At 37.5% G+C, this 27,452-nt stretch overlaps 1 protein-coding gene across 2 annotated transcripts in view; it reads left to right on the top strand.

Moving 5' to 3' along the window:
- DAB2 (DAB adaptor protein 2) overlaps positions 1-27,452 on the top strand; it is a 162,702-nt gene that overhangs the window by 73,481 nt on the left and 61,769 nt on the right. Inside the window, exon 1 of one of the 2 annotated variants that reach the window (XM_014559662.2) lies at positions 19,923-20,068. The exons of the other annotated variant lie outside the window; for it this stretch is intronic. The gene's annotated coding sequence lies outside the window, so the exon portion shown is untranslated. Of the gene's footprint in view, positions 1-19,922; positions 20,069-27,452 lie in introns of those variants that run through there. 2 annotated transcript variants of the gene reach the window in all.

Below are 27,452 nucleotides of genomic sequence, written 5' to 3'. Positions count from 1 at the left end.
TCCCACACATATGCACTTCAGGATTCACGGTGTGAAATAACAGGGCGAGAGCTCTATAAAATGCTGCAGCAAGAAGCTGGTTTGTCTGTGTCTAAGTTAGTAGTCTTTGACCATGGAACCCTCTGAACACAAATTGAGAAATACTATTTTTTCAAGAAAGGGAAAGGAAATAACAAGTATGCGTAATATATTTAGATTTTTGAAAGCCATTAGGAAATCTGTTTTAGTACTTCAGTAACTATGAGACTGGGTTCAAGGTTCAGATGTAAATAAGAAACTTTGACTAAGGCTTAAAAATAGAAAACTCAATGTGATTAACAAATGGATACTCCTATGCTGGAAATAACTTTCCCAAATACTTCAGAATTCTTTCTCCAAACAGGTATTATCATTTAATATCTGGAGAGATTATAGAGAAGAATGAGCTAGCATTGATCAGTGAGCAATAAATAAACATTTTGAAATTAATTAATTTAAATCAATAAAGTAAATTAATAAAAAAATAAATTACTAAAAATGTGGCTGACATTAAACTACAATTCATGAGATGTGGCAGATAAATTTTAATGAGAGTATTTAGGTCTTGATCTCTGAAGTTAATTTAACCAATATATATATATTAAATGCCTATTACATGTCAGATGGGGTGCTGGTTTCTAGAAACAAACCAGTGGGGGAAAATCCTTACCTGCATGGAGCTTACAGTCTATGTAAGAAACAGATATAAATCTAATAATAAAAAGAAATGTCAAGTTGTGTGTGCAATAAGTTCTGTGTGAAAGAAGACAGATTTGTGCTCTTGGACAATGAGGTCAGGAACCACCCATGCTTTGCTTACTGTTACATCCCCGGCCCCTGGCACAGAGCTTGCCACAGAGAGCTGCTCAATGGATAACTGTTGGATTATCTGAATGAATGAATAAGTGAATGAATGAAAGACAGTAGAAGGATATGACATAGTGAGAATTGTCAGGGAAGAGGACCTGTAGTCAAGAAATTGATTTCTGAAGGATGTTCATGGAGTGAAGAAGGGAGGGAAGACTACGGCAGGGAATTCACGTGCAAGGGTAGAAGCATGACATACTCAAGGAAAGGCAGACAGGCTGGGTGGTTGTCATAAAGAGAGAATGGAGTCTCCTATACAAGATGCACAGACATCTTTCTAAGCAAGGGAGGGAGGGCAGGTCCTCTAAGACTAGTTGAGGGGTTTTGTTTTTATCTTAAGGTCAAGAGAAAACCACTGAGTGCTTTAAGCCAATGGAAGGGTAACACAATCAGGTTTGTGTTTAAAGTTGTCATTCTGCTTATTGACTTAGGGTAGGGAGGGAGGATCAGAAGGAGATGTAGGTGGGCTACCTGGGAAGCCACGGCAGTAGTGTAGGTAAGAGGTGATGGTGACTTGGATTAAAGCAGTTCATGGAGGAGTAGACTGATTTCAAGAGAAGTTTAGAAGGTGAAACTATAGCTAGAAGGACAGAGAGATGAAGAAAAGAGAGCTGTCAAGGAAGGCTCTTGTATTTCTTGCTTGAGTAACTGAAAAGAGGCTGTGTCATTCACAGAGTTAGGAAATAACATGAGACCCAGAGGGGCAGGAATTCATGGATTCAGGTACACTTACTGAAAGAATGGTTGTGAATGTATAATTTAGGGCTTGAGAAAAAGAGTCAGAAGGTATTTATTTGCCTCATTCTTTTTTGATTCACACATGATTAGTAAGCACCTATTCTAGCCAAGGTTGTGGTAGTCATTGCTCCTTAAGGACACTGATCACTGTGTATCCCTGAATTTTTTTAAAAGCCACAAGGAAAAAAAAGTGTAACTTTGTGAACTCTGTGAGATGATGGATGTTAACTAAACTTATTGTGGTGATCACTTCACAATATGTATATATATCAAATCATTATGCTGTATACCTTAAACTAATACAAAGTTATATGTCAATTATATCTCAATAACCAGGGGTTGAGGGAGCCAATACAATGTTGGGCACATGAAAAATGATTTTAGGAGTCATTATACTTTCCCTGTACAAAGCAGAACTGTATTTCTCTCTCAACATAATATGATTTTAACATCATTCTTTTAGCATCATTCCTTTTCAAGAAGCCCATAAAGGACTGAAAAATGACCATAAAAAGTGAGATAATATATTGTTGAGGGTTAGAGGTAATCCCCCTAAAAGTTCACTCAAAATACTGAAAACTGAGGAGAAGAAAGATAAAGTCCAAAGAACAACTAATAGAGAGTCATAATATTACCTTCTTTGCAGGGCTGCTGTAAAGCTCTCAGTTGAAATAATTTTGGACCTATTGGATTTCCTAAGTGTTGGCCCCAGTATTACTAGTATCATTAAAGTCATCATTTCAGGAGGTGGTTGAGACTAAAAGCACAAATTAATTGAAGAACGTTTTAGGTAACTTTGTAGCTGATGGATTCACAGATATTGTAGTTATCAAGAGGGATTAGAAAGTTTGAGGCTGAGGCATAATCACTACACTATATGGTTATTGAGTTTAACACACTAGGTAAATCTTATATTTTATGTTAATTATTTCTCACGGGTCCATTCAGGCAGCCTTCCCAAATATCAATGCTGATAAAACTGAATTGATCCAATTTCTGAACATAGAAGACTTACACTGTCATAACTTGGGCATCAACTCCATGTGAAAGATTCAACTACAGGACTGTCATAAAATTATATTTATGCTCAAACAGTTGCACACTTCTATGAGAACAAGACATTCCCCCTCCATTTCTCTCCCAATGAAATGCTTTTTTGTCCAACATTAGAGATCCGTTAATTACCCAGCTTAAAAAGCACGTAGCAAGAAGGGGATATACTCAATCCATCTCATTGAACATGCAGTGGATTTAAAGTGAACTCTGATTCTTTTTGATATGCAGTGTGACCCACAGGTCCCTCTGGAACACAAGGGGGGGAAATGTCCTTCAAAAATAATTTACTTATTGACGTCAGTTCGTCCAAAGTAAAACAATTATGTGCTTTCAATCAATTTTATCTCAAACAATTGTGCATTGAGAGTCAGCTATATGTCTGCCATTGTCCTAGGAGTTGGGCAAGGCCAAGAAGTTTAAGAGTTAGTTCCTAGGCCCCATAAATAGATGATTGATTTGTCAGACAAGTCACACACACATGAAACACAGCAATGTGCAGGGCGCCATGTGACTGATTACCAAAGACACATTCACAGGAGATATCAAAGGGGGATAGAGATGCGAGTGACCAGGCTTTGTGGAGACTCTCATCTAAGGAAATAACATTTGATTTGAGCCTTAAAGAGTAACTTGGATAAATGTGAAAGTTGGAAAGTCATTCCTAGCTGAAGCAACCAGAGCAAGCTTGACAGCGCACAGACATGGAGGATGTGGCATCATTTTGTGTCTGCAGAGAATAATGTAAAATTGTAAAATAGTGTCTCTTCAGGATAGTGGGGCAGGGAGATCTTGACAATCAACTGAGGAGACTGGAGTGAGAGAGGGCAATGCGTTGGAAGAATAAGGGTGTGAATGTACGTGCGGTTATGTATGTGTGTACCTATTTAATAGCTGGGGAAATTGTTGGAACTTCCATTTTCAGTATAACCCCAGGTGATAATGCTAACATATATATCATGTATCTGCAGCATGTGGCACTTAAATCTCGCCGACACTGAACAAATTCTGGACACAGAGTGGGTGTTCATCCTACTCGTTCATCCAGGGACTCAGGCCTAGCAACACATAGAAGGACTCTTTTGACTTGGAACTTCTGCAAGATGAAGAAAGGATTTCCCTAGAATGATTACACCCACACTCTCAAGTAAGAGTTTTATGCACTTTAATTTGCTAATTATAAACAATGATTTATAGAGATCATCCCGTGTTCTCCTAAGCAACTAGTCATAAGACTTATCTACATGGCTAGAGGCTATGGGAACAGATCTGATCGTCTCTGATGCTCTTCTCTGTGTATGTAGTTAACTGCACAATATGACATCTAGTGGGGGCTGCAATGTCCATTTCTTTCTTCAGGGCTCTTTTTTCTAAGTCTAGGTCACTATTCATGCCATGGCTCCTCTTTATCGATGAAGTGCTTCATCAAGTTCTGCTTCCCTCAAATGCTGACCGTGGCTTGGCTGCACTGTACTCTGTGTCTGCAAGTGCCTTCTCCCTGCAGCTGCGTTTCCTCTGGGAGAGCAGTGGTCTTCTGTCTGCTGTCGCAAGCAACAGTCACTTCTTCTTGCAGTGAGAACTGAAACCAGAACCACCATATGCCATTTCCTGGACACTTCCTATTAAAGTCCCCTTTCCCTCACCAGCAGAAGCTGTAGTTTAGTCGTTAGGAGCACAGGTTCTTGGATTTGAACATCAGCGTTGCAACTTATCAACCATATGCTCTCGGACATTTAACATTTCTGTACATCAGCTTTCCTTTTTCTTAGAATGAGATAATAATAGTGTCAACCCATAGAGTCACTGGAAAGATTAACGAAGTGAATGCATGCAAAGGGATTTAAAGACTGGCACATAACAAGCACTCAGTAAAGGCTGACCTATTATTATCATTTAATCTCTTTGTGCCCCCAAAGCATGTGGATTACATGTGTACATCACTCATGTACTTGCTTTCTCCACTCAAAACAGATTCTTACGCTACAATCTTTGTCACTGGCATTTGACGAGGTACTTGAGTATTTCTGGGCATATTTACTTCTATGCATCAATGTGAATGGCAACACCAAGCATGAGAGACGACAACATTATCATTCAGTCCTAACCTTTCTAACTGTTTGGAAAGAAATCTTGCTGAGAATTGAGAAGTGATAGAAATCTTTTAGGACCTGATGCACTTGACCTGAAGTTTCAAAGTAAATCAAGTCTGATACTCTTAAATGCTTTTGTGGCTATGCCTTTACAAAATTTCTCAACTTACAGAAAGTTCATCACTAGTCCATTGGGCGGTTGACACATCCCTGAACCTGTACTCTGGGGGGAACTGAAACAGTGTAAAGCAGAGTAATTCTTATTAATGACCTTGTTATAGAGATGAGATTTTTGTGTATGAAAAACTTAAAAAGCAATACAAAATTGAGGATATTACATCAGGTCAGGAAGGAGTGAGATCAAATAGGCTTAAGTTGTAGTGTGAGGGGCATAGAGTAAATATCAGGAAACATTTATGAACAGTAAATGCTGTTAGAAGGGGTCATTACAATCTCCTTCCCCAAGAGCCCTTAACAAATGAGGATTTAGATATAATCCTGTTTCAGCTCAGTAATTCAATGCATACTTTGGAAGCAAAGAGAGTGGATTTGATTATCTTGTTAAGGGTCCTTTGGTATTCTGATGCTATAATTCTGAGAGAAACCTCTTGGTATTCCTAAATCTCATGTTTCTCAACTAAAAATAGGAGAATGATAATGCTAAATTGTGTCTACAGTGCTCTGAGATCTTTGAGCTAAATGTGTTTAAGCAGCAAGAACACAATATATTTATTACTAATTGGGAGAATTGGTAATTTGAAGAAAAAGGAGGCACTCAAAAATTTTTAGGTATTTAAGTATTTCTTAGAATTTCTTCATTTTAGAAAAACTTACCTGTAACCAAAAAACATTCTCTGATATTCTTAAAGCATGTTATATTTTTAATAAAGTTTTCCTTAAAGAAGACTGTTGCTAAGAAAATTAAAAACTAAACTCCAAGACTGAATCAGCAGGTACTTATTTTAAAAAGTGTTTATAATCATTTCTTCAGAAAAATATACCACCACCCTCCCCTGCTACGGTAGAGAATCCATAAGGAATGTGTATCTACTACTGATTTAATGAATAACCCAGCTTTGGTTTCTAGTTACACCATGTACAAACTTGGAAAATTATTAAAAGCTTCCTTTATGTATCTTTTCTACTGTGACCTTACAGAGAAAAATGTCTCCTCTTTGTATTTATTTGACAATCATTTCTGAACAGATAAAAGATGCCAGCTGTTGTGTCAGACATGAACTAGAGAAAAAAGATGATAAAAAATAAACAAATATACTTGTGAGAACATGTGCTGTGATGAAAAAAAGAATAATGGGTTAGGACGTGTCTGGGTAAGGAAGTGTCTGGGACTCCTTTAAGTTGGGTGATATACCCATCCTTGATTTTATTCCATTCAGATTAATTTCTCCCCCAAACTCTAATTCAAAAAGATACATACACCCAAATGTTCATAACAGCACTATATACAATAGCCAACACATGCAAACAACCTAAATGTCCATCGACAGATGACTAGATAAAGACTATGTGGTATATTTATACAATGGAATACTACTCGGCTATAAAAAAGAATAAAATAATGCCATTTGCAGCAACCTGGATAGATATGGAGACTGTCATTCTAAGTGAAGTAAGCCAGAAAGAGAAAGAAAAATATCATACGATATCACTTATATGTGGAATCAAAAAAAAAAAGACAAATGAACTTATTTACAAAACAGGAAGACTCACAGACATAGAAAATAAACTTATGGTTACCAGAGGGGGAAGGGAGGCATAAGGGATAAATTGGGAGTCAGAGATTTGCAGATACTAACTACTACAAATAAAATAGATAAACAACAAGTTTATGTTGAATAACACAGGGGAACTATATTCAATATCTTGTAGTAACCTATAATGAAAAAGAATATGAAAATGAATATGTGTATGTATATGTATGACTGAACTATTATGCTGTACACCAGAAACTGGCACAACATTGTACTGAATATACTTCAATAAAAATTTAAAAAAAATTCTCCCCCATCTTCTGCTCTGCTCTGTACTGTAATGGGGCTGACTTTGCCATGTATAACCTACAGGTTCCTATGTTAGTGAATGTATGTCTGGGTTTAACCAATGGAACGTCTGAGCACTAGAAGGAGGGAGAAACCAGGGCATTACTCCTCTCTCTCCCTGCCTTGGGTAATGTCTGCAGCAGAGGCTGTACCTCCCTGGCTCTTGCCAGCCATGGTGGATGTGGTTCTAGCTTCTACTGTGGTCCTGGACTTCAGTAATCCTACCTCCTCTTTTTATCCCTCCCGCCTAAGGTTAGTAGTCGCTTTCTGCTCTTGCCAAGCTCTAGGTTTTTGTTTTTGTTTTTGTTTTTTTACCATCCCCTGTTTGGCTTCTCAGCTCTTCCACCACACGAGTAACCAATACTGCATGTTAAATTTCCTGTTTTAAATACTTAAGAATGGTTTCATTTTCCTCGGTAGATTCTGATTGTGACAGGGTATCAGGTAAGGCTAAACCAAAAAAAAAAAAAAAAAAAAAAAACCAAAACGAAATTTAAGATTAAAAACTGGAGGACTAAAAGGATCCAGACATGTGATGCTCTAGAAGGAGAATGGTCCAGGCTGATAAACATGAAAGTCCATAAAGAACAGATAACTTTGGACTCTTCAAGGAGCAGAACACAATCTAGTGAAATTATACCATCACGTGGGAAGGGGCAGTGATCGCTAAAATCAGAGAGGTAAATGGACACAGGATCACATAGGTTCTTATTCTATGGATGAGAGAGATGTTCAGACATGCTTTGATTTGAACTTTTTAGAGATTCCTCTGGCTAACTTGTCTTTAATGGATTCAATGTTAAAAGGGAAGACAGTCAAAAGTAGTTGGGGAAAAGTGGGAAGATTCACAGTTTTACAGAGTAAACCTAATTTACTAGTGATGCCAATGTTGAGGATGAGAGGAATAAGGAAGAACCAAGGATAACTTTGTAAGTGTTTAATCTGAGCAACAAACTTGATCCTGGCATCATCAATTGAGAGAGAAAAATGAGGAAGAAGCAGGTTAAAGGATGAGAAACAGAGAGAATTAAGACTTCTGTTTTGGTTCTGTTAGGTTGAAATGCCTCTTAGACCTCCACGTAGACATGTGTAAGAGGCAGCAGGTATTTGAGTCAGAGGAGAGGTCAGAGCTGGAAAAATACATTTAGGAGCTGTTGGATATATAACTGGTTTTTTAAACCATAGGTTTGATAGCATTGCCTCAGAAGAGAGTGAAATCGGAAATGATTTATTGCAAGCCATCAAGGATTGTTCTAAACACAGGATTTTGAAGGGGAAAAAAGTCATTAGACATAACCATGTTTTAAAAAATCGACTTTTTAAAGAACAAGTAGAAACATCTTGTATGTGTGTTTAAAAATAGTCTAAGAACCCAGAGGCTAGCCCTACACAATTAATTTGATTAATGTAGACAGCTTTTCAAATAATTTAGGACACATGACAGATTGCCTGGTCTTTGCCATGTACATGGTCTAAGTGAAACAGATGCTAATTGGAAACTTTTCTTTTAGATACATAAAATTTCCCAGGAAATCAGTCATATTTGATGCACTGTCTGAAATGAATGTACAAATACCAGTTGACCCGGACTATTACAAAGCTTTAACTATTTATCCTCCATTTCCTATATCCCTACCAGAGCAAGTAATCTATCATCTTTTAAATATTCTGAGTATAGGCACTGAGAAATCTTCAGCTTCTTACTGTCTTTGACATTCTGTGTCAGTCAATTAATCAAACATAACACGTACTTTCTGTGGCTCATCCCTCTTCTTGTTTAGTCGCTCTGCTACTCTTCTCACCTTCCAGTTCTCATCTTATCTCACTTGGACCACCTTCCTCCTTCTCAGCAACCCCTTCCCAACACCATCCCTTTCACATGTGCCCTCACTGCCATTCCCAGAGTAGCATCTTGTCCTGTTACCTGGAAATCCTAGAAGGGCTTTCCAATTCACTCCTGATTACATCTTCTGCGTCTCCAGTTCTCCGATAGAGCATCCATGCAGCCCCACCTGAAATCCCTACCCCTCAGACATCTCCAAAGCATCACTAGCTGCTTATATCAGTGGGATACCAGATGATTCAGTGAAAAATGTTTGCTATGTTTTATTCAAAATGTGTTTCTAAACAGAGAACAAAAGATGTAGTCCCTAAATAAAGACTTAAGTTTATTTTAAAGATTTAGAATTATAATAGAGGCTGAATTGCAAATTGAGAATGGGTAGTGTAGGGAGAGGGAAAATAAACTGAATGAGTCAGTCGTGTGTTTATTGGCTACTCTTTCCTAATTGAAAAGCATCCCAGGGTTGGAGGATGGTTTTAGCAATGCAGACAGTGGGATTTTCCCCCTACTTTTCTGATAATGGTAAGAAAAAGGAAAAGAAATAAAGGCGTTATATGTGTAAGGAGAGACAAATATAAGCCTCCCCAAAGATCATAAGAAAACTCTGTTTCTGACAGAGAAATATAAATTTTGAGAACTGAGAAACAGTAGGAGGAAGCCACCAAGAGGTCTGAAGACCAAGCATCAGATAAAAGCAAGAAAATGCTGATACCCCATATAATACAGCCAGGTACACACCAGGTGAGAAGAAATAAGAGATTCCTTGTCACAGAAAAGAAAGTTAAGGGTAGCAGGATGAAAAAAAATTTTTTAATAATGTTATTATTTATTGTATTTATTATTAAAATTATATATGCAAATGTAATTTCAATAGTATATGTGAACTTTTATATACAAATGTAAATTTAATAGTATTAAAATTATATATACAAATGTTATTTTAATAGTAGGTCCCTTAAAGAGATCAACTATCTTTGTTTAGGAAAATACCTTGAAAGTTTACTTTAGGTAGAAAAGAAACGAAACCAAAACATGGTGGGTAAGATGACAATGTTTTGAAAAGATTAGATAAACTTTTTGTCACAAACTGCTAATAGTTATTCAGTGACTGGGGTAAGGAAAAAGAGAAAAGAGGGAGGAACATAGAGAAGGAAAAAGAGGCCAAGAAACATGGCAGGCAGCAAAGCCCATAGACGCAGGGATCCACGAGCACCCCGGGGCTGGGGGGCTGGGGACTGAGGGGCTGAGGGTCAGTTGTGAAAAGCGGTGTTAATACTCAATTTAAAGTTATCCATAGTGCTGAGATGGAAATGCCCTGCTTGGCACTAAACCTTCGACAAAATCTGCTACACACATGTGCACCAGGGCTTTAGAAAATGACAAAGTAATAGGCTTTATTTAAGCTTAGAATGGCCTGGAGCAGAGAGAAAAGAGACAGCGTTGGTGGAAGAGACGGGAAGACAGACAAGCTTTCCCCTGCCACACCACCAACTCCTGAATCTGTTTAGAAGAACAAGAAGACTATGGAATGAGGGATAGAAGCACTCTTTACTGAACTCTTAAAGAGAAGGTGACCCCCTTGGTGTCTAGATTACATAAGCATTAATAATAGCTAAGTTCACTGGGAGAAATTATTTAATTTCCAAAGCAGTTATTTTCATGTCCCATATTCTATCATATCTGCATGCTTTTAGCTTGTAAAAACAGTTATTTATAATTATCTTTGTTGAAATCCCTAATTTTTTATTAAAAAATTACAATCTCTATAAGAAAAAAATGAAGCATTGACTGAATTGTACACTGAATGTTGGGAGACAGCAATCTGTGTCTTCGCAGGGGAACCTCTTGCTGACACGCTCTTCATCAAGCAGAGAATTTTAATCCAAGTGCCTGGGAGGAAATTATTACTGATGCCTAACTGTTTCTACCGTCATGGACACTGGAGAATCTTATTTAAACTGAAGCTCTTCCATCCAGACAAAAAATACTCACTTCAGTGCAAAAGTCTGCATAACATTTCAGGGTTTTATTTACTTCCCTGTATCGGAGAAGCCCAGCTGTGCTGTGTGTACTTTTAAAAACTTAAGAAATACAGCTCCCTGGCCTTCCTGCCCCAAACCATGCTCCCAGTCCCTGTTGTTTTGATCAGTTGATTCCTGAAGCCCTACTGCATCCAAACCAAATTCACAAATTGGTTAATTTTTTTCTTTTCTTTGTCTTTTTTCCTATAAGTTTAAGACCTTTTTTTTTTTTTAAAAAAAAAAAACTCTGTTTGGCATTAATTAAAAAGTCAGTATTGTTTGAGTTCTGACCCTATAGTTCAGAAAAAATTGGGCTTTATCTTCATCCTCAGTCTGAGAACAGCGTAACAATGAATGGACTGTTGTTACTCCAGTTGCATGATTCTTGGATCCCACCGCTTGAGCTCTGCCTCCACTTGTGGGCCCTGGAGCACTTAGGTTCTCTGGGTTCCACCCTATTTGTGCAATGAGGAAGTTTAAGGTTTTTTCTGGCTCTAACATTTTTTTCCCTCATAATATAAAATCTTATCAGAACAGATAAATATTCCTCCTTCTGATGATAAATTTCTGAAGGCGAAACTGTGCCTAGTGCCTGAGTAGTTCCTACCTTTAACATATATGTGCAGAAAGACAGACTCATGATCATAGTCCTAGAACATACACATTGTGGGAAAAGGATGTTCAAATCTGCTCCTTTCCAAACACTGTATATTCTTTAATCACAAACATCACACTATGGAAAAGCAGATCAAATGCAATATAGTGCTAGTGGCATCATGAATTATTAGGATGAATATTTCCTTCCAAATACATTCCCTATTTTTCTGTTCTATGGCATCAGCAATCCAGATTTTTCTTCCACAAGGCAAGAATCACAGTGTCCGGAGTCAGGAGGGTTTGGTGATGAGCTTGCCAGAAATGAAAGCATTAAAGCCAAATGAATGTCATCTTCAGTCCTAAAATGTGAAGCAGAAGCCTAAGCACCTTTTAATAGGTGATATAACCTATCCTCTATTAGTGGGACTTTGGATTGATTCCAGCCTTTGTAATGCAAACAATGCTGCTGTGGACATTTTTGGATAAATGTCTTTGTGGATACATTTGAAAACGTGTATATGATATGTATCTGACCTTCATTTGGTGACCATATTATCAAGATGAGGTCTTTCAGTCAAATCACAAGTGACTAAACAAAGGTAGATGAGATATAGATGGATTGAAAGCAATGCCCCACCATTCTTCTTGTCAGTAGGATGTCCTTTGAGGTTGCGACTGAATAGTAAGGGAAAGCCGTGAGATAATGCACAGGTTCAGTTGATATTATTTTAATATATGAAAAAGTTATGTTCAGAAGTATATATAAAGAATACAGGTTTCCACCGAGTTTTACAAACTGTAGGGTTAGGTAAGAAAAACAATTTCTGTCTTGAAACTCCAAAAAAGGTTAAGCTTCTCGGAGAATCAGTTCAATGAGAGATAAAGGATCCTTCCAGCAGACTTGGATCTCTGCTACACAAGGTAGGACTGAAATACCAGCCTTCAAATTATGAAGTCCCTCTTATAAACTCTTAAACAGGACTCAGTGTGTTCTATCAGAATTCAGTGCGTGTTCTGACCTAAATTTCTGGTTGTTAAGCAACCTCAAGCAAGCTGAAAAGTCAACCCCAAAAATGTTATTACATGACAGATTTCCTTTAGTAGCTAAGCATCCTTCAACCCTAGAAAACTTAGAATTGAGTATAAAAATGTTCAAAAGGATCAAAACAATCTTATTAATGTTTTTGGTTAATATATCCATGTTTGGAAATTGTGAAATATTAGTAATGTTTAAGGGAACCTGGCATATTAAAATGAGAGATGAGGTGAGTAATTGCAATTTAAAATGCATAAGGAAATAGTGGATATAGAATTGTGATTTTAACTCATATAAAATGTTTATTAAAGCTTTGGAATATGGAAGAGGATTAAACTTCACTATGTTTATGTGCTTTTTTTTAAGATTTTAAAAAATATTAAGTAACTGGGAAAGTGTTTCAGAGAAACAATCTATATACTTAAAAAGGGAGTAAAGCAGATTAAGTTTACAAAATTAGTTTAAAAAATATATGGAGGAATTTAGTTAACTAAGTGCATAAATATGATTATACACATTCAAAATTTTCCTTAAAATGGTTACTAAAATCATGTGGATTTATAAAAAGAATAATAAATCTGTAAATCGAATCTAAAATTTTAAGTAAGAAGTACAGTTTTGGATTTTTGACTTTAATAAATTAAACGCTAAATTTTTAAGCAAAGGTCAATCTTTGAATTGTCTTTTCTATATGCAAAAGCTACTTTTAAGACAAAAATATTCACAGTTGATAGCTGCCACCTATGCTATTGTCCCTCATACCAACAGGGCTAAGAAATAAAATTTTAAAAAGGAGGTCCTACTCCTACACATAAATAAAAGAAACTCGTTAGAAAAATTGGCTAATTTTGAAGGAAATGAAATATATGCAACCAAAAGATGTGAAAACAAAACTTAACCTCAGCCACAGTTAAAGACAAGGAAAAAAATCAAAAAGTGTGGTCCCTTACAGAATTGGTAAGATACAGGCACTGTCATATGTAGATAAAAATGTTCACTAGAATTATTTTTTTGGAAGACAATTTGCCAAAAACTATCATGTTTTAAAAGGCATGTATCCTTGGACTTGACATTTCCACTTTCAAGAATTTATCAGGTACACATATTGGAATGTGTTCACAAAGGCATCTCTCCAGGAATGTCCACTGCAGCACTGTTTGTAGTTAGAGCTGGAATGACCATCAGTAGAGGACAGGTCAAATATATTATTAAATCCACGCAGTGACTTACTACACAGCCATTCAAAAGAATAGAGCAGCTCTTCATGTCTTGATACAGAACAAGTTTCAATTACGGTAATTGAGAAAAGATAATAAAGCCAAGTATAAAGCAGTTCATGATATATTTCTAATATGTACTGGAAAGAAAAAAGATATTTATGTGTGCATACACCTAGAAGTTTTCTGGAAGAGTGTAAATACATAGATGTCTTTAAAGGTGATTGACTATAAGGAAGATGTGTTAGTTTCCTAGGGCCACTGTAACAGAATACCACAAACTGGGTGACTTGAAACAGTAGAAATTTCACAGTTCTGGAATCCAGAAGTCAGAAGTCAAGGTGTCAGTGGAGCTGATTCCTTTTGAGAGCTGGGAAGGATAGTCTGTTCCATGCCCTTCTCTTAGTTTCTAATGATGGCTGGAAATCCTTGCTGTTCCTTGGCTGGCGTGTGAATGCATCCCTCCCATCTCCAACTCTGTCTTCACATGGCATCCTCCCTGCATCTCTGTGTCTTCAAATGGCCTTCTTTTATATAAGGAACGTAATTGCATTAGAGTAGGGACCCATGCTATTCCAGTGTGACTTAATTTCAACTTAACTAGTTATATCTGCAGCAACATTATTTCCAAATAGGGTTACATTATGAGGTATTACCGATTAGGATTTCAATACATCTTTTTGGGGAGACACAATTCAACCCATAACGGAAGGATATGGCTGTCTGGGCTTCGAGTAAAACCTAAAAATTGCTTAATAAAAAAAGACTACTGGTTAAGTGATTAAGTGCTATTTATGGTCCTGATCCTCTCTGAGATAAACATTTGGACAACAAATACGATGCTGTATAAACTGATAGTCCGAATCTCAACATTTGACATTCAATTAATTTTAACAATGTTTCTCTTCCCCACGCAGAAGACTTCCTTTTTGGTTGAAAAGAACAGGAAATTAAAACTCAATTTCCCTCAAATGATATTTTTATTTCGTGCAGTCTCAGAGGGGAAAGGGCCTTTAGAGACCATTTCATATACGCCTCCAGTGCTTGACAGTATCTTCAGCAAAAAGCCCAGTCTCTGTTTGAAAACTTCTAGGAATGAAAAACTCACTGCTCCCTAAGTAGCCCTTTCTGTGACAGGATAATCCTGATGGTTAGAAAGCAGATACTGAAGCAAATTCTGCCTCCCTAAAATTTTCACCATTTTGTCTTTGGTCAGCCGTGTGAGCTTTGCAAAATTACATATATCTTTAATATGTTATACTTTAAATTGTATGTATATATGTGTGAACACATATTTTATAAAACGTGTTAAAATATGTTTACATATTTTACAACTACTAAAATATTGGGGGACATCTTTGGGCTCTATCCCATGTCTTAGCTGAGTGGCTATTACAATCACTTATTAGAGGTAAATATCAAAAAAATCAAAATTACAAAAGTAATAACCAGATCAAGGAAAAATGCCAAGATGAAAGCACTGGATGGCCCAAGCCATCAGCTATCTAAAAAACAGTAAGTGACCGCATTCTCATTGACACTGATCCTTGCAAATACATTTGTCCACAGAAAATGTTCATCACATAATTTGATTAATAACATTTTTATAAGAAAATATCCAATGTAAATATAAGTGCCCCAACTTTTTCTTTGAAGATTCAAGTCTTATTTCCAGGATGTTCCTAAAGAGATATATTCTCCTGGGAGAATGTTAAAAATAGGAAATCTATCTCGTGTATATAAGGAAGAGTTGAAAGTCTTGAAAATAATAAGGGGCATTTTGTGGGAATTTTGCCCAAGAAATCTTTTAGAAAACAAATACTTTAGGCAGTTTGAACAAAGGCATGGATTACATGTGTGAAAGGATTCCAAAATTGTGACAAATTGTTACATTGACAGCCACTCTGCCAGATTTGGTCACACAGTGTGAGAGACATTAATAAATATATGTCAGCCTGTCATTCCTTCACAAAATACCCCCTTCACCCGAACAAATGGACTTGTTTGAGGCTACAAAGCCATCTTTGTCTAAGAAACACTCAGTCAGTCGGTAGATACATGCTGTTTGCTTGCAGCACTAATTCTTAATGCACATAACTCTTTACTTACACCTGGGCAAAAATGACAATGCTGCTTCTTTGGAAATATGGAATATCTCTAGAGCTCTCAGAAGTGCTGTAGGAAAGTGCAATCAGGAGTCACTTGGACTTTTCAATAACTGTCAGAAAATCAAACCTAATGTTATCACAAAAATGAAGCTCAGTATCAAAGTAATTTTGTCACCCAATTGTACAGTGAGGTAGCTCAGAAAATCGGGGGTCCAAATTTACACTCTTTCTTTAATCAACTGTGAAGAATAACATTTTTTCATTACCTTAATTTTTAAGGAATTAAGGAATTAATTTGAGGAAATGTCTCATGATAATTAAGGCCTGGAAATCATAACTTCACAGTAGAGAGGAAAAAAGTTATCACTTAAAAGATAAAAATTCTACCTTTACAATAATATCTATGACTGACTTATGATTAGAAACTGATGGCTATAGACTGGTGGCTTATATCTCAGGCATTTGTTTCTCATGGTTCTGGAGGTTGGGAAGTCCAAGACCAAGTTTCAGTTCTTGGTGAGGGTGCTCTTCCTGGTTTGCAGATGGCTGCCTTCTCGCTGTGGCCGCTAATGGTAGAGAGTGAGAGCAATGGTCTCTCTTCCTCTTTTTGTAAGGGCACTAATCCCCTCATGGGTCCCCACCCTCATGACCTCATCTAAACCTGATTACTTCCCAAGAGCCCCATCTCCAAAAACCATCACATTGGGAGTAAGGATTTCAACATATGAATTGAGGGGAGGGGATAAACATTTAGTCCATAACAATGGGTATCCTTGTGTTTTTATGCATACTTGGAAAATAGGTAGTGTTGTTCTGTCTGTTCATGGATTCTTTCTTTTCTTTTTTTTTAGGGAAAGTTAAATACGATTTTTAATGTCATACTTTATATCTTTTTTTTTAATTGAAGTATAGTCAGTTTACAATGTTGTGTCAGTTTTGTCTGTTTGTGGATTCTTAATCTCCATTAATGTTATTGGATTGAAGAAAGAAAAACTAATGGCTGCACAATCTGTGAGCATATTAATCATACTGCTCTCTGGATAAACAACAGCCACATATGGGCTTCTTCTGCTGCACTGAAATAGAATTTTCTTACCAGGAAACAGTTGATATGATTCCTGAGGGTGAGCTGTTTATTGCCAAAGATCAATTTACTCAGCATTAAAAAGAGACATTATTATTTAGACCCTTTAGAATTTTTGTTTTAAAAACAGTTTGTTGTCTTCTTCCCTGTTTTTCCCTTTAATGATGATTTTTATAGAATTACTCACAACTGTACGTTTAGAACTAGATAAAATCTAGACAAAATGTAAAAGATTAGAAACTTTAATAAAGTCATGGTGAAAGGAGGGAGTATATGAAGTCAAGATATCAATTAAATTCTATTTTGAATTAAGTTAATCTATATGTCCTACATTGCTAAAGATCACTGTGAAAGCACTGGTTATCTGGAGATACATACTATTAATTTGCTCACAAATTGCCCAAACAAATATTTTTTATCACAATGAACTCTCTAATATTATTGTAGTCTGCTGTCAGTAAATTTCACTAGTGGTTCAAGGATAGGGTATTTTCCTTTTGGACTGAACATTCTGCTGTTCTTCTAAAAAATGCTTTCTAAATATTGTCTGTCATTTGATTGTACTCAGCTAGAGTTGGTTTGGGACTGGGTTTTGCAAAATCAGGGGTTTTGTCCAACAGTGGCTACTTTGGGTTTTGGTTTGGCATCCTGGCTTATAAGAACATGGAGAGCTTCCACTTTCCAAGTTTTCTTAACTGACTGATGACGCATCCTGAAACAAGAATCCTTGTTTTTCTTTTCAATAATTTGTTCCCCCTTCTGGCAGGGTGGCCTGTGAAACCTCGTTAAAACATGTTATTTCAACATTACCAAACAATAGGTCAAACTAAGCTTTACAACTTACTTTGTCATAGATCTGGGTGAGTGTGTTGGGGTGAGGAACTTCATCAACCTGCAGCCTATCTTGCTTATTTGGGAAGAATCCCACAGCTTTCCCACACTGCTCTCACTCTTTTTCCATGGCCCCATTTCCTCTTTTCTCTCCGAGCCAAGAAACTTTGGTAGCTCCAAGTTCTTACAGTCCTTGTCCCTCAGGCACTGTAAGTCCAACTCAAGGCTCCAATTCCATTTTATTCCCTCACGAAGTTGGAATATGTGTTGTATATATACTTAACTTTTATGTACCACAGTTCATTAACTCTGCGACTCCTTTGATTGCAACATGCACCATTATTTTATCTACTGCTGGAAAGAATGAATATGCTACCAATCTAAAAAAACTATGGTAATTGAAAGCAAGAAGAAAAGAGAATACCTTTAAATATCCTTATAAGGTCATTAACAGAACCACTGACTTCCTCTTATTTTGATGTACTTATTGTCTATAGCCCTGCCTACCTCTTCCCTCGCTTGATTTCTTCATTGTAAAAGTATATATATTTAATATCTACTACATGCAGGTCCTGTGGTAGGTGCTGAGGACATGCAATAAACAAGAGACAGTCTTTGTGCTGGAGATGCTTTTTGTTTGGGGAGTGGATACAGAAAGCAGCTAGAGAATTATGATAGAGTGACTATCTCTATACAGAACTCTCAGAAGCACAGAACTCTCAGGAGTGCAGAGAAAGGTAACCTAAGTCAGTCTTGCAGAGGTTAAGGAGAACACTCCAGAAAGGCAATGTCCAAGCCAAGATCTCAAAGATGATTAAAAAGAGTTAGGTGTTCAAAAGGACAAAGCAGATGAAGACAGGCTAGGTAAAGGAAATAGTAGGCAGCAAAAGAAATTCTAGCATTGTGTTCTGGCAAAAGCAAAAGATTCCATAAGACTGCAGGACAGAAAGAAGTGAGGTGAGCCAGGACCAGTGGGTGAGTGGCCATGCCACTCTTCCAAGCCAAAGTGGAAGAGTAATGTGTCAGAAGAACTTGAACCCAGGTAACTCACCCTCAATCCCAACTTTCTCACTCTCTTTCCCAAGTACTTTCACCAATACTTCAAGGAATTTATACACCCAATTTCAGCCATATATATATATATATGGCTTATATAAGATATATATTTTTTTCTGTATGTGTTTCAACAAAACTTTACTTACAAAACACAGGTGGCAGATTGGATTTGGCCTGTGGGCTGGGCTCTAGTTTGCTAACCCCTGTATTAGACCTATTGCTATAAATGGACCTAGATGTATTTGTTTTTAGCACTTTTATTGTGGCGTGATTCCTATACAGTAAACTTCACGTATTTCAGATGTTCAATTTGATGAATTTTGATAGATGTATATACACTGATGAAACGACCACCACAATCAAGACAGCTAACATGTCCATCAGTTCCCAAGAGGTGCAAATTTTGAACTCCTGATTTATCCCTTCCCACCTCCTTTATCCCCCAGTAACCATAAGTTAGACCTAGATATATTTTTAATCTAGATAAGGGCCAACTCTTCCACTCTTAGCTCAGAAGGATACACTAAGTCATAGAAGAGGTGATGAGATCTGTGGTTGCCAGAGGCAGGGGATGGGGAGAAGGAAAATTGGACAGAGGCAGTCAGAAGGTATAAACTTCCAGTTGTAAGTCCTAGGGATATAATGCACAACGTGATTAAGTAGAATTAGTAGTGCTCTACGTAGTGTATGAAAGCTGTTCAGAGAGTAAATCCTGAGTTCTCATCACAAGGAAAAAAATGTTTTTCTATTTAATTTTGTATCTATATGAAATGGATGCTCACCAAACTTACTGTGATAATCATTTCATGGTGTATGTAAGGCAAATAATTCTGCTGTACATTTTAAACTTATACAGTGCTGTATGTCAATCATATCTCAATAAAACTAGAAAGAAAAAAGTAAAGAAAACCTGAGCAAATAAATAAATACAATTTCATTTCCATACACCTTCAGAAAAGACTGCTGCACTCACAAGGGTTTTTATTTCAGTGGATGTCGTATGAGGTAGACTGAACTGGTCAAAGAAGGATGTTGAGTTTGTCGCGGTGCAAAACAGAGATGGCAAAGTGGTGCAAAACAGAGATGGCAAACAAGGAACAGCAGGGTGAATCATGAACTGAAAAAAAAAAAAAGTAGCAGACACATGAGCTCTAAGTCAGCCAAGAAAACTGTAAATCATCTCCCCTCCAGAATCCACAGAGAGATAGGAAGGAACTCAAAGTTCCCCCTCTAAGTACATAAGACATCAGCTGACATCTGGGTTAGTTTTATACAATGTCTCTGAGCCTTTAAAAAAAAAAAAAGCAAGCAAAATCTGCAGCTTGCTAAAGGAGGCTGGATCTTACCCTGTACCCGCTTTCGATGAGGATCAAACAGAGAAGTTATTTAATCTAAGTAAGGACACCACAGAATGCCTCAGGAAATCCCCTTTGCTGGAAGTGTTCTAGGGTAAGTTGAATGACTTCTTGGGGCAGCGAGGGTATCGTAGAAGAAATGTAAGTGCTGGATAGGAGACCGGACTTGATGGGGTGCTTTAAGATGCTGAGAGTCATGGTTCTAGGAGCTATTGTGGACCATTTCGATTTCCCTCAAGTGCAACTAAAGTTAAGCTGATGTTGTGGATAATGCCTCAAAGCTCTCCTAGCAAAATTCAGCAACCCCGCATGGTAGTCCTTATTCTTCTTCAAGCCAGTGGAGAAATGGAGGTATTGCCAAAACTAATCCAGTATTTCCTACTGGGTAAACTCTGTCATTCTCTAAAAACACCAAAAGGAGAAGAGAACAGAGTCAGAAGTAGAAAAGCTTCCAAAACCAGGAAGGCTGGGCCAGGTTGGAAAAGCAGGGTCAGCCTGTCACACAGAAATCTCCTCCTCAACAGAACTGGGTTTTCTGTCTGTGAAAAGGGCTGGCATACTGAATTCTTGTTTATATTTATGCTTTCTCATAAGCATACTCTGGGGACTTGCATTTTAATTCAAGATGTGGTCTTTATTTTAGGGATAAATCAGTAAAAAGGGTCTGCACTAACCTGTCATTTTCCTCTTCTATTTTGAAGCTCTCTGTATGGGAGTTAACTTCTCCCAAAAAAAGCATTCGGAAAATTCCTGGTTTAGGCCACTTGCTTGTTTTGTGAATGACGCTTGTGGTCAGCTATAACATATATAGCATGCCTTCTTCCTATTGCTGCCTTTTTCATGCATGTTTTTCTTATTTTGGCATTTTTATGGAAGTGATTAAATATTATTTGGTTTCAAGCTGGTGTAGAAATTGTGTAGATGTAGGAAATACTCTCTAGCTGAAATTTGACATAGGCAGGCCCACACAATCATAAACACACACACACATGCAGGCACTGTTCCTAAAATATGTCCAGATAGCTTTTGTTTGATTCAGCTTTTTTGTCTTCCTTTGTTTTTTCCTCTCTTCCTTTTTCTTTCTTGAGAGAGAGAGAGAGAGAGAGAGAGAGAGAGAGAGAGAGAGAGAGAGAGAGAGAGAGAGAAAGTAGAAGGAGGGCAATGAAAGTAAATATGATTTCCATTTCATTTGAGGCATGTTTCATTGTTTGGATGCCCAACCTCCTGTTTTCACCTAGTGGTAAACATTGTAGAAATGTTGTTTCAAGTCTTATTCAAAATGACTAAAATATTTTTGCAGGGTGTCACCAGCCAAGTCTTCATGAATGTTTACAGTTTCAACAGCAAATTGTATTGCTATAGTAACTCAATGGGATATTCACTCCCCACCCCACCCCACCCCACCTCCCCAAAAATATTAAGCTAAAGAGAAAGTAAATCCTGGTATTTAGACCAAAAATTCCTGACACACTGATTAGTATTCAGTAACTGCCAAAAAGTATCCCCAAGAAGCAGAATGTTTCTTATTGTATCAAATCAGTTTCATACAGTGTTGTATGATAAAAATCTAAAAACTTTAAGAGAAACTCTGGTTTTGGTTATTACAAAATTGAATTTCTGTTGACACAAAGAGAGAAGTATGAAAGAATAAAATTGGGAATTGTGCCAGAATAAATTTTTTTGTGAGGAATCCTACAAATAATAGAAGAGTTAAAAAGTCTATTCAATATTCCATATATGCCTGGAGAAAAAAATCTATTCTGTTTGATTACTTGCTAGGAGGTTTAATTGGAATATTTGGCTTCATTGCTATAGAATCCAGTAGTTGGGTCTGCATAATGTTTGTGTTATAGCTGAAAGGAGGTTATATATGTGGATATATATTTTTAAATACTCTATTTATATACGTTATTATAGTAATGATTAAATGCACACTCAGAACTTTTCTTTACCTATCTATAGTGTCTAGTTGCTTGGAGACAAATGTGAATCATCTAATATCATTATTATTAAACAAGTCATAATCCACCTTCATTTTCACAATGTGAGTTTCTTTGGGGCATGTATTTATTTAGACTCTGTAGATATATTGTATACTCAATGCAATAATAACATCTTTCTCCGCTTAGTTTTTCATTTATAATTTGGAGAAGGGTTAATAAACATAAATCTTGCTAACTAAGCATGTTGTGTGGCCCCTAAAAAGTAAGTTGATCTCTAACTCAGAGCATTGTCAAATTATCTGCAATTTTAATTTATTTATGATTTACATAAAAGTAAGTTGAAGGCAAAAACTTGGTATGTTTAATTCTCCTTTTCAGACCAAAAATGTGTAATGAGAGCTCTTTCAACAACAGAGGTATTTGATGTAACACTTCTGCCATGATTGGTTTATCTCTCCTATCACGATGTGCAGGACGCGTATTTTCCAAATTGAAGAATGTCATGTGTAGGGATTAGTCTTTTGCCATGGGACACAAGGTGGTGACCGTGCCAGTATAAGCCAGCAGATCGGCTGTCCCAGTGTACCCTCAACTGGACTGGAAAAAATATCTCTTCTACTGAGGAATCTCAATTAAATTATCCTATGATTTCATATCCTCATTAGCATTTGTGTTCTTTAGAATAAGTATCTTCTATTATATTTTAAGAAGATTCATTCAAATGACTAACAAGTATCTTTACTTCTTTACTTAATACTGTCATTGCTTTAAAAAAAATCCTTGAATTTTTATTATGTCTGGACTTAATGGCAGTTCAGCTTGGAGACTAGACAATATAATCAATAGTACAAATTCCTTATAAAGATGATTTCAACCAACATGTTTCCCACCAACAAGTAAGTTTTCCACCTGGTTCATCTCAGGTTTTACTTTTTGTGTTACTATCACTTCTTTGCCAACACTACCTCCATTCCCTGACATTGTTTTCCTTGCTTGGATCGAAGGCTGTATCTCTTCCTATGGGCTTTGCTTGGGACTGCCATAACCGGTGAGCATTCCTCAGCTAAAAAGAACCAGATGGCCGTGAAGAGATGTTAATACTCCCCTCACGTGTCCTCTGGGCAATATTTCTTCATAAGGGACAAGTGTGCTGATTTACCACTGCCTGACACTTACACTGATCCAAATACCAATACCAGTTGTCCTGCCTTGATGGCAGGCATAAGCCAAAAGGATCCTGCCTTGATGTAGCAAGAAATGGACTCATTAGGAGAAAGTCCTGAATTGTACTGTATATTATATACAGTACCAAAATCACATTCTGATCCAATTAAAATATTTTAGGCAAAGTGGAAGACACTCTGATTTTACATTATAATGCCCAGAGATGCTTGCAGATTAAAAAGAGTACGTATCTAGGAAAAAAAAAAAAAGGGGGGGGGGAATAATAAAACATAGCTAAGTTCATAGCATCTGTGCTAATGAAGATATTATGGATAATTTAATAACTCTAATGTCTACATTTTTCTTCACTGTCCTTCATCAAATGTTTAAGAGGTCGAGCAAAGTAGTTGAAAGGTCACTGGGCAATGTAATAAGAGCTAGAATAGGTTTGAATCTTGACACCTTCACAGACAATTTAAGTGCACTTGAAAGCGTTACCTGACTTCTCTAAGATATAATTTTATCATCTTTAAAATGGAGACAACTACTGGTCTAACTTGCAAGATGGACATGAGGGGCAAATGAGAATATATTTGAAAGTTTATTAAACTATAAAGCTGGATGAAAAATGCATGATCAGCATCATCTCCATCAAGATCAAACTAATTTTCAGGTTCTATCCTGTTCCTTTTCTGCCCTCTGGCAGAGGTACCACAATTCTTGAGCAACAGAAGAATAAGGAAGAGAAGTGAAGCCTTTCCCTATCTGCCCAAATTATCAGCAGTACCTTCACAATGTAGCATTGCCTTTGGTAGCCATAGCCTGGCTATCAATGACACCGCTGAAAGAAAAGCTACTTGAAGCAGTATAGATTAATTTCCTGACTTTATGAAGCCAGAAAAAAAGAAAAAAACAAACTCTGGAACATCTCATCAGACAAGCACATGACAGCAATATGGGCCTCTTTCTAGGGCTCAGAAGCCAAACAGACTTTGTACCTATTTATTCTCTTTGCCCTCGTGGTGTGAAATACACAGGAAAGACAAGGTCATTTTGCAAATCATCTGACTCCAGCTTGAAATCAGTAACTCAGGGGGAAAAAAAAAACTTGGGAGCATAAGGGCATCAAAGATGGGGCCAGACCAGGGCCTTCTGTTGAGTAGAGAGTGGTGAATATGACTCAGTTGATCCTTGACCCTGGAAGGCCTCCAGCACACACAGATGTATGGGTCCCCTCTGGAGAGGAATTACAGAAACAAAACCACTGTCTCAGTCGAGGGGTAGTATAACACCCAGGGTCTGAATTCTGAGCTTTGAACACTGATAGAATATTGGATTATAAAATAGCTCCATGGCAAAAGTTCTCTGAGCTAAATAAATCATGGAAATCCTAGGGTAAGTTATGGCTTGTTTATCTACAGCATCCACTGGTAACCCAACAGTAACTAGCACATGGAAAAGTTGAATGAATGAACTCCATGGAACACCCCACATGGTAACAATGATCTTAAATTTTTTTGTTACAGAAATTTTCAAATAGAAACCAAAATGGAGAGAATTGTATATACCCATCACTCTGCTTCAACAATCTTGTTTTGTCTTTTCTTCCTCAATGTGGTGGGTGGAGTAGGTTATCTTAAAGAAAATTCAAGATATTACATCGTTTTACCTATAAACACTTTACATCTCTAATGCATAAAGACAATGCATCCACACACTTGACAAAATTAATAGTTGTTCCTTAATAGCTTCTAAAAGCCCCATTTTTCTGTCTTAAAAATATCTTTAAATGTTTGTTTGCTAGAATCAGAATCCAAGCAAGACTCACTAAATTGCATGGTTTTGTTTTGGGTTTTTTCTCTTTTGTCTTCATAAATCTATAGCAGTCTTTCCCACCCACCCCACTCCATTTTGTTACTACCATCGACTTTATGGAGAAGGCAAGGTTTTTCTATTGAATGTGCCACAGTTTGGATTTGCCTTCATGCCTGATGGTATCACTTAATTCAGTCTTCTATCTGTGTGTATCTCCCCTCAACAGGTAGCTATATCTAGAGTCTTGCTTAGATTCAGTCTACTTCTAATCTACTTCAGAGATAGCTGGGTACTGCCTACAGCATCTCACAAAAGTGATTTTTGAAAAAGCATCAAACAGCTGAAATCAGTTTGTCCTGTGTATACGCCAAGTATAGCACGGAGCAGGTCCATATTCTACACGTACTCGAAATTAGATCCTCAAATTAAATGATACATACGTCCTCTTTTGGTTTTATTTGTTTCCTTGGGTCTGTGTTGGTGCAGTAACTACGTGCAGCTATTTTCTTGGACCTGGGACAGGAGGAGCAGTGGCTGCCGGACGGGTTTAGCAGGTATTCCCCTTACTAAAGAAGCAGTGCCACACCTGTAGGGATAAACATTTTGAGGCGGAAGAGTAGGTGAGAAGGGAAAGTTATATCGCATTTGGAGACTGTAATGATTTGCTGATCGCTACAGTCATGAAACGCATTGCTAAAGGGAACCTCAGCAATCATTAGGCTCTGCCAGTTAGTGAGAGGTGCTGTGGAGAGAGGGTAAATCAGGGAAGAGGGAATAAGGGAGCGGGGCAGCAGTTTGAAATCAAATGGTTTTGTTAGCTTTCTAGGGCTGCTGTAACAAACTACCAAAATCTAGGTGGTTTAAAACAGGAGAAATGTATTCTCTCACACTTCCGGGGGTTGGAAGTTTGAAATCAAGGAGCCCTGGTCCTTCCAAAGCCTCTAGGGAAGAATCTGCTTCATGTTTCTCTTCCAGCTTCTGTGGACAGCCTCCGTCCTGGGTGCACCAAGGCTTGCGGTGGCACTGTTCCAGCCTCTGCTCCATCTTTACCCTGCCTTCCTCCCTGTGTGTCTGGGTCTACATTTCCCTTCTCTTCCTGTTTTCTTCCAGTTTTATTGAGATATGATTGATACACAGCACTGTACAATTTTAAGGTGTGTGGCAGAATTATTTGACTTACATCCATCATGAAATGATGATCACAATGAGTTTAGTGAACATCCATCCGCTTATAGACACAAGATGAAAGAAGTAGAGGAAAAACTTTTTCCTTGTGCTGAGAATTCTTAGGACTTACTCTCTGAACAGCCTTCATACATAACACGCAGCAGCGTTAATTATATTTATCATTTGTACATTACATCCCTGGTACTTACCTTACAGCTAGAAGTTCGCACCTTCCAGCTGCCTTCAGCCAGTTCCCCCTCCCCCACCCCCATCTCTGGTAACCACAAATCTGATCTCTTTTTCTATGGTTCCTTTGTTTGTTTTTGAAGTATAATGGACTTATAACACTATGTTAGTTCTTACACACACACACAGACATATATATGTGTTTATCTCCATACATTTCAAAATGATCACCACAGTAAGTCTAGTTATGATGTGTCACCATACAAAGATATTACACAGTTATTGGCTGTCTTCTTCACCCTGTAAATTCCATATCCATGGTACTTTTATTTTTTTATTTTTATTTTATTTTATTTATTTTTGGAGGACGGAGGGAGGTAATTAGGTCTATTCATTTACTTACTTTTAGAGGAGGTACTGGGGATTGAACCCAGGACCCTGTGCTTGCTAAGCATGCGCTCTACTGAGCTATACCCTCCCCCTTCATGAGCCATTTATTTTGCAACTCAAAGTTTGTACTTCTCAATCTCCCTCACCTATTTCTTTCCTCCTCACTACCCAACCCACCCCTACCACTCCAGTCCCCTCTGGCAACCATCTGTTTGTTCTCTGTATCTATAACTCTGTTTCTGGTGGGTTTTTTTTTTTTTTTTTTTTTTTTATATCTGTTCGCTTTTTGTTGCTGTTTTGTTTTAGATTCCATAAATTTCCTTTTCCTTATAAGGACACCAGTGGTTGGATTTAGGAACCACCCTCACTCAGTATGACCTTATCTTAACTTGATTACATCTGCAAAAGCCCTATTTCCAGAGAGGTCACATTCACAGGTTCCAGGCTGGACATGAATTCTTGGAGGACACTGTTCAACCCAGTACAATGGCCAAAAATACTCTCTATGAGAAAGTGACATTTGAGCAATTATCTAGAGTAGTCAGCTAACCGTGAATCTGGAGAAAGACGGCCCAGGCCAAGAAGAACAAGTACGAAGTTCCGAGGTGTGAATAGTCTGTGAGTGAAGCCGTGAGGGAAGCTCAGAAAGAGGGGCAGTTACAAAGGTAACGGACCTGGGGGGGCCATCCATGCAGCTGTGGAAGCATCGCTAAAGGCTCTGGCTTTGACTCTGATGGAGAAGGGAGTGATTGAAGGCTTCTAAACAACAGTGTGATATTATCAGATGTTTCTCACCAGAATCACCGTCTGCTC

Source organism: Camelus ferus, chromosome 3 (genome assembly GCF_009834535.1).
Source record: "Camelus ferus isolate YT-003-E chromosome 3, BCGSAC_Cfer_1.0, whole genome shotgun sequence".
In the NCBI taxonomy this organism is placed as follows: Eukaryota; Metazoa; Chordata; class Mammalia; order Artiodactyla; family Camelidae; genus Camelus; species Camelus ferus.
This window is presented reverse-complemented; position numbering and strand designations above follow the sequence as displayed.